This window comes from Somniosus microcephalus, unplaced genomic scaffold (genome assembly GCF_052327205.1).
Source record: "Somniosus microcephalus isolate GS21.2 unplaced genomic scaffold, FLI_Smic_1.0 unresolved_chr1, whole genome shotgun sequence".
NCBI lineage: Eukaryota > Metazoa > Chordata > Chondrichthyes > Squaliformes > Somniosidae > Somniosus > Somniosus microcephalus.
In genome coordinates, this window is record NW_028225179.1 from 125,492,458 (window position 1) to 125,501,597 (window position 9,140).

The window sequence follows — 9,140 nt, forward strand, 5'->3', positions numbered from 1 at the left end:
GGAGTGGCAATTGAACCCACAATCTTCTGACACGTAGGCGAGAGTGCTACCAGTGAACCACGGCTGACACCCAGTCAGCAGAATGGTAGACAGGAAATTGATTTACATTGCTGTTAAAATAGGGGAGAAAGGAATTTCAGAGCAACATGTTGACACATCCATTCCTAATATCACACAGTGTAATCTCGAGCTCAAGTTGGGCAGGGAGAATTGAACTGAAGTGGGTCAGACCATGCCCGACACTACAGCCTCACTTAATCCCTGTTCAGCAACAGTACAGCTCGCTGATCGGCAATTTTTTACTGCTGGGAAATTCTCTGGGACATTCAACAAAATGGAAAAGGAAGCCCAGGGTGGAATTTTTACCAAGTCACATCATCCCTCCATATTAGTGAGCAGAAAAAGGGTTTACAGAACTGTCACTGCCTCTGTCAATTAAACCACATTGTTCAGGGTCCAATCCAGACTGTCTGACTCCTGCTAGTCATCCACTGGTACAGTGCCATTTCTGTACACGCAGAGCTTGAAATCCATTGAAGCTGAGCTTAAAAACAGCAGACGTCCAGAAAAAATACTTTCTAATTTACTATTCAGTGCACAACGCATTGTGGCACAGTATTTTTAATTGTAAATCACTGAAAGGGGTAAACTAATGATTCTGGTACACTTGGGTTGAGAACCAGAGGATGCAGATTTAAGGTGTTTGGCAGAAGAATCAAAGGCGACATGTGGAACAACTTTTACGCAGCAAGTGGTTATGATCTGGATTGCACTGCCTGAAAGGATGGTGGAGGCAGATAAAATTATGGCTTTCAAAAGGAAATTGGATAAGTACCTGAAGGAAAAATATTTGCAGGGCTATGGGGAAAGGGCGGGGGAGTGGGACTAGCTGAGGTGCTCTTGCAGAGAGCCAACACAGGCTGGACGGGCTGAATGGCCTCCTTCTGTGCTGTAATGATTCTATGACAGTGTCCCACACTAAAAAGGAAGATGTGCATTTATAGAGCATCTTGTAAACCCACAGGACGTCCCAAAGCGCTTTTCAGCCAATGAATTATTTGAAGTGCAATCACTGTTGTTATATAGACAAACACAGTGGCAAATGGTACACAGCAAGATCCCACAAGAGGAATGAGATCAATAACCAGTTATTCTGTTTTGGTGGTGTTGTATATGAGGGATATATATTGGCCAGGACACCCGATGAATTCTCAGCTCTTCTTTAAAAAAATTGCCACTGGATCTTTCACACCCGCCTGAACAGGTGGGCAGGGTCTCGGTTTAATGCCGTTCCCAAAAGAGGGCTCCACTGAGAGTGCACCACCCCCTCTGTACTGAACTGGGGTGTCAGACTAGATTGTGAGTTTAAAGTCATGGAGGTAGACCTTGACTTTGTGCGATAGTATAAAACGGGCGATAGCAAGTCAGCAGCCCATTCTACATCTCACCCAATTCTTATTTCCACTGACTTCAATGGGATGGAAAAGCAGGCATGGTGGATAATGGGCAGCTTATTTGATACAGTCGATTTTACATCATCGCCCAAAATTAAAATTACACTCAATATTTCCCTCCTTCGCCTGCTGTCCTGTCTGTGGCAGCGACCAATTCCTGCTGCCAGGGTCAGAGCACTGCTGAGAGTGAGAGAAAAGAAAGAAAGACGTGCATTTATATAGCGCCTTTCATGACCTCAGGATGTCCCAAAGCGCTTTACAGCCAATGAAGTAATTTGAAGTCTAGTCACTGTTGTAATGTAGGAGGCGCGGCTGCAGGTTTGCGAACAAACAGCAATGTTATAATGACCAGGTAATCTTTTTTTCAAATGATGTTGGTTGAGGGATAAACATTGGCCAGAATACAGGGGAGAACTCCCTTGTTCTTCTTTGAAATAGTGCCATGGGATCTTTTACATCTATCTGAGAGGGCAGGCGGGGCCTTGGTTTAACGTCTCATCCAAAAGACAGTGGAGCACTCCCTCAGTACTGCACCGGAGTGTCAGCTTAGAATTTGTGCTCAACTCTCTGGAGTGGGACTTGAACCCACAACAAGTTCGCCACACTTTAGGAAGGATGCACTGAAGAGATTTACTAGAATGGTTCCAAGGACGAGGGATTAACGTTACATGGATAGACTGGAGAAGCTGGGGTTGTTCTTCTTAAAGCTGGCAAGGCTAAGAGGAGATTTGATAGAGGTATTTAAAACCATGAAGGGTTTAGATAGAGTAAATAAGGAGAAACTGTTCCAATACCGGAAGGGTCCTTAACCAAAGGACACAGATTTTAGATGATTGGCAAAAGAACCAGAGGCGACATGAGTAAAACCTTTTACGCAATGAGTGGTTAGGATTTGGAATGCACTGCCTGATAGGGCGGTGGAAACAGATTCAATAGTAGCTTTCAAAAGGGAATGGGATAAATTTTTGAAGGAGAAAAAAATGCAGGGATATGGGGAAAGAGCGGGGCAAACTGGATTGCTCTTCGAAAGAGCCGGCACAGACTCGATGGGCCGAATGGCCTCCTTCTGTGCTGTATTATTCACAGAATCACAGAATCTACAGTGCAGATAGAGGCCATTTCGGCCCATCGAGCCTGCACCGACACATATCCCACCCTATCCCCGTAACCCCACGTATTTAATCCCCTAACACTAAGGGTCAATTTATCATAGCCAAATCAACCTAACCTGCACATCTTTGGACTGTGGGAGGAAACTGAAGCACCCGGAGGAACCCACGCAGACACAGGGAGAATGTGCAAACTCCACACAGACAGTCGCCCAAGGCCAGATTTGAACCCGGGTCCCTGGCGCTGTTGAGGCAACAGTGGTAACCACTATGCCACTATTCTATGAGCTGAGCCATGGCTGACCACAACAAAACCTGCCAGAAATGGTAAGGTAGCAATCTCTTCACTAGCTGCTCATATAGTAATACTTCTGCTATCACTGGTGGTAAAATAAGAGGAGAAATTGTCATTCTGTTTCCACAGATACATCCACAGGGGAAAACATCAACAGATGTTCCCCGTCCTATTGACTATCTATATAAATCTTTGTTAAAAAAATTCTTAAGTCTGTGTGTTCTTCCTGTTTACAATACATTACTTCCTGTTATAATATTTTTGTGTAAACTGTTTTCACAATTCACAATTCACAATTCAAATCGCTTTATTGGCATGATAAGTTACATCTTATGTTGCCAAAGCATCAAAATACATTTATGGTTTAGCACATAAACGCAGTTCTATTCATACATTGTATAAACAGGTATATCCCTGAGTGTATAAATATACATTCGCATTGTTTATATATATTCTTTTCTTAGTTTACTGGTTGTCCCTCTGTTCATGGCAAGCTGTAACATAGTGTGCCGCCAGTGTTATACAGCTTCTCTCCTCTCCCAGTAGGAATGGGAGTTTTTGGTTGTCATTCAGATTTCTGAAATCAGGGCATATTTGTGAGAATTTTTGGTAGAAATTCTCCCTGATGCCCTGATATTTTCCACAAGCTGTGAGGAAGTGCATCTCTGTCTCCACCACTCCCTGACTGCAGTGAGAGCATATCCTGTCCTCTCTTGGCAGCCTGGTCTGCCTGTGTCTGCCTTTTTCGATCGCTAGGCTATGTTCGCTAAGTCTGTACCTTGTCAAGGTTCTTCTCAGTTTGTTATCCTTTACCATGGTCAGGTAATCAGCTATGTTGTATTGTCTGTTTAGGGCCAAGTAGCAATTGAGTTTGCTTTGGGTTTTTGTTGTTTCTGCCCAATATGTCAGATATTTTTCCTTTTGCTTAGCGACGATTGTGTTGGGTCGAATTCTTTGTGTTACCCTGTCACTGTCCTGGGGCTGGTTATTGTTAGTATTGTTAGTAGTTACTTCACTGAGTCCCAGGACTAGTTGACTGAGGGTATTCTTCTTTATGGTCAGCTCTTGGCATTTCAGGGCGTCGTAGTGATAGCATTGGGGATTGCTCATTTGTAGGTGATTCCAAAATTTGGTGGCTCTTTTTTTGATAGTGATTATTAATGGATATTGGCCTAGTTCCGCCCTGCATGCATTGTTTACTGTTTTCCTTTGAGTCCGGAGGATACTTTTACAGAATTCTGCATGTAGGATCTCAATTGGGTGTTTGTCCCATTTTGCAAATTCTTGTTGAGTTAGCGGTCCCCATACCTCACTGCCATAGAGTGCAATTGGTTCAATTACTGATTTGAAAATTTTGAGCCAAATGCTAATTGGGATTTCTATTTGGATTGATTTTTTGATGGCATAGAAAGCCCTTCTTGCTTTCTCTTTCAGTTCATTCACAGCCAGTTTGAAGTTTCCCATAGAACTGATTTTTGAGCCCAAGTATGTGTAGTTAGTGATTTGTTCAATTTTGGTTGTTCCTACTGTGAAATTTATTTTGGGTCCCTGATGTTTGGATCTTTGCTGGAACACAAGGACTTTGGTTTTTTGGGGATTTATTGTCAGGGCCCAAGTCTGGCAGTACGACTCCAGCAGGTCCAGGTTTTGCTGTAGCCCCTCTTTAGTAGGTGACAGCAGAACCAGGTCGTCTGCATAGAGGAGGAATTTAACCTTGGATTCATATAGGGTGAGGCCGGGTGCTGTAGATTGTTCAAGTAGTTTTGCCAATCCATTTATGTAAATATTAAAGAGTGTCGGTGAGATTGGCGAGCCCTGCGTCACCCCCCGCCCCTGTGGGAAGTATTTTGTTTGTTTGTCTCCAATTTTAACTGCACATTTGTTGTTTGTATACATTGATTGAATTACATCATATGTTTTCCCTCCGACCCCACTTTCGATAAGTTTCAGGAATAAACCGTCATGCCAGATGGAGTTGAAAGCCTTCTGGAAATCTACAAAGCATGTGTAGATTTTGCTTTTGTTATGGTGAACGTGTTTGTCAATTAGGGTCTGTAGGGTGAAGATATGATCGGATGTTCTATAGTTTGGCAGGAATCCAATTTGGCTTTTACTCAAGACATTGTGCTCCTCAAGGAAGTTTATAAGTCTTTTGTTTATGATGCTACAGAATACCTTCCCCAGGTTACTGTTTACACAGATGCCTCGATAGTTGTTTGGGTCGATTTTGTCCCCACTTTTGTATATGGGCGTTATGAGTCCTTTGTTCCAGATATCAGGGAAATAACCGACACTCAGAACCAAGTTGAAGAGTTTTAGGATAGCCAGTTTCATTTTGTTGTCTGTGTGTTTAATCATCTCGTTTAGTATGCCGTCTGTCCCGCAGGCTTTTCCTGGTCGCAGGTCCTTGAGTTTTTCAAGAAGTTCTTTTTCTGTTATTATGGCGTCCAGCGGGTTTTGGTTATCTTTTATGGCCATTTCTAGCTTTTCCAGTTTTTTGCATATTTGGTGTTGCTCTGGTCTTAGTGTGTTTTTCTGGTATAATTTTTCAAAGTGGTTTACCCATGTGTCCCCATTTTGAATGGCCAAATCGTCGTGTTGTTTTTTGTGTAGTGTTTTCAAGTTTTCCCAGAAACAATTGGAATCAATGGATTCCTCCATGGAGCTGAGTGTATTCTTAATATATTGCTCTTTTTTGGTTCTGAGTGTGTTTCTGTATTGTGTTAGTGTCTGACAATAAGTAAGGCGTAGTTCCTCGTTTTCTGGATGTCTGTGTTTTTGGTTTGATATTTTTCTAAGTTTTTTCCTCATGTTATGGCAATCTCGGTCAAACCATTTTTCATAGTTTTTTGTTTTGGGTTTGTTCTTGCGAGCTTTCAAGTTTGCATTTGTTGCCAAATTATCAAAAATATTGTTTAGTTTACTAACTGCCCGGTTTACGCCTTCTTTATTGTGAGTGTATATGTTATCCAGAAAGGTGTCTAAGAGAGCTTGAGTTGATGCATTGCTAATTGTTTTCTGGTATTTTTCCGTGTCGTTTTTGGCCCATCTGTACGATTTTTTGGTGTTGTACAGTTTACTGGGTTGTGTTTCTATGTTGTTTGTTTCTGTCTTTTTGAGGAACACAGTAATTTGACTGTGATCTGACAGTGTTGTTTGTGGTTTGACTGTGAATGCTCTGAAAGAGGATGGGTCTAAGTCTGTAATCATATAGTCTACTGTGCTGCAGCCAAGAGGTGAGCAATAGGTCGATCTTCCTAGGAGGTCTCCTATGAACCTACCATTGACAATGTACAGACCCAGGTTTCGACAGAGCTGTAGTAGCTGTTTTCCGTTGGTATTTGACTGCTTGTCGCAGTTATGCCTGTATGGAAGGGAAGGGATGTCAAAGTGGTTATTCCCGAAAATGTAATTGTTTTCATTATAAATTCTTACGCCCACCACTGTAACTTGTAAAGATCTGTAAATACACAATATGGCCACTGGGTGGCTCTATAAACCAAATATCTGAATCGTTTCCCCACTCAGATCCCATCCCCATTTCTGTGCAGGCAAGAGTTTAAACTAGTTTCACAGTGTATGCTTTTAATTTTGTATTTTCAGGTCCTAGATGATTTATAAATGTGTTTTAAATATATATATATTCTGCCATCTTGGCTTCCTGCTGCTGTTTTCTGGGGAGAGGGGATCGGAGAGAGGGGAGATCGGAGAGAGAGAGGGGGAGAGAGGGGGGATCGGAGAGAGAGAGGGGGAGAGAGAGGGGGGAATGGAGAGAGAGAGGGGGAGAGAGAGGGGGAACGGAGAGAGAGGGGGAGAGAGAGGGGGGATCGGAGAGAGAGAGGGGAGAGAGAGGGGGGATCGGAGAGAGAGGGAGAGAGAGAGGGGGGAACGGAGAGAGAGGGGGAGAGAGAGGGGGGAATGGAGAGAGAGAGGGGGAGAGAGAGGGGGGATCGGAGAGAGAGAGGGGGAGAGAGAGGGGGGAACGGAGAGAGAGAGATCCCCAAAAAACCAAAGTCCTTGTGTTCCAGCAAAGATCCAAACATCAGGGACCCAAAATAAATTTCACAGTAGGAACAACCAAAATTGAACAAACCACTAACTACACATACTTGGGCTCAAAAATCAGTTCTACGGGAAACTTCAAACTGGCTGTGAATGAACTGAAAGAGAAAGCAAGAAGGGCTTTCTATGCCATCAAAAAATCAATCCAAATAGAAATCCCAATTAGCATTTGGCTCAAAATTTTCAAATCAGTAATTGAACCAATTGCACTCTATGGCAGTGAGGTATGGGGACCGCTAACTCAACAAGAATTTGCAAAATGGGACAAACACCCAATTGAGATCCTACATGCGGAATTCTGTAAAAGTATCCTCCGGACTCAAAGGAAAACAGTAAACAATGCATGCAGGGCGGAACTAGGCCAATATCCATTAATAATCACTATCAAAAAAAGAGCCACCAAATTTTGGAATCACCTACAAATGAGCAATCCTCAATGCTATCACTACGACGCCCTGAAATGCCAAGAGCTGACCATAAAGAAGAATACCCTCAGTCAACTAGTCCTGGGACTCAGTGAAGTAACTACTAACAATACTAACAATAACCAGCCCCAGGACAGTGACAGGGTAACACAAAGAAATCGACCCAACACAATCGTCGCTAAGCAAAAGGAAAAATATCTGACATATTGGGCAGAAACAACAAAAACCCAAAGCAAACTCAATTGCTACTTGGCCCTAAACAGACAATACAACATAGCTGATTACCTGACCATGGTAAAGGATAACAAACTGAGAAGAACCTTGACAAGGTACAGACTTAGCGAACATAGCCTAGCGATCGAAAAAGGCAGACACAGGCAGACCAGGCTGCCAAGAGAGGACAGGATATGCTCTCACTGCAGTCAGGGAGTGGTGGAGACAGAGATGCACTTCCTCACAGCTTGTGGAAAATATCAGGGCATCAGGGAGAATTTCTACCAAAAATTCTCACAAATATGCCCTGATTTCAGAAATCTGAATGACAACCAAAAACTCCCATTCCTACTGGGAGAGGAGAGAAGCTGTGTAACACTGGCGGCAAAATATGTTACAGCTTGCCATGAACAGAGGGACAACCAGTAAACTAAGAAAAGAATATATATAAACAATGCGAATGTATATTTATACACTCAGGGATATACCTGTTTATACACTGTATGAATAGAACTGCGTTTATGTGCTAAACCATAAATGTATTTTGATGCTTTGGCAACATAAGATGTAACTTATCATGCCAATAAAGCGATTTGAATTGTGAATTGTGAATTGTGGGAGAGAGAGGGGGGATCGGAGAGAGAGAGGGGGAGAGAGAGGGGGGATCGGAGAGAGAGGGGGAGAGAGAGGGGGTATCGGAGAGAGAGGGGGAGAGAGAGGGGGGATCGGAGAGAGAGGGGAGAGAGAGGGGGGATCGGAGAGAGAGAGGGGGAGAGAGAGGGGGGAACGGAGAGAGAGAGGGGGAGAGAGGGGGGATTGGAGAGAGAGAGGGGGAGAGAGGGGGGATCGGAGAGAGAGAGGGGGGATCGGAGAGAGAGGGGGAGAGAGAGGGGGGATTGGAGAGAGGGGGGAGAGAGGGGATCGGAGAGAGGGGGGATCGGAGAGAGAGAGGGGGAGAGAGAGGGGGGATCGGAGAGGGGGAGAGAGAGGGGGGATCGGAGAGAGAGGGGGAGAGAGGGGGGATTGGAGAGAGAGGGGGAGAGAGAGGGGGCATCGGAGAGAGAGGGGGAGAGAGAGGGGGGATCGGAGAGAGAGGGGGAGAGAGGGGGGATTGGAGAGAGGGGGGGAGAGAGGGGGGATTGGAGAGAGGGGGGAGAGAGGGGATCGGAGAGAGGGGGGATCGGAGAGAGAGGGGGAGAGAGAGGGGGATCGGAGAGAGAGGGGAGAGAGAGGGGGGATCGGAGAGAGAGAGGGGGAGAGAGAGGGGGGATCGGAGAGAGAGGGGAGAGAGAGGGGGGATCGGAGAGAGAGAGGGGGGATTGGAGAGAGGGGGGAGAGAGGGGATCGGAGAGAGGGGGGATCGGAGAGAGAGAGGGGGAGAGAGAGGGGGATCGGAGAGGGGGAGAGAGAGGGGGGATCGGAGAGAGAGGGGGAGAGAGAGGGGGGATCGGAGAGAGAGGGGGAGAGAGAGGGGGGATCGGAGAGAGAGGGGGAGAGAGGGGGGATTGGAGAGAGGGGGGAGAGAGGGGATCGGAGAGAGGGGGGATCGGAGAGAAAGGGGGAGAGAGGGGGGATCGGAGAG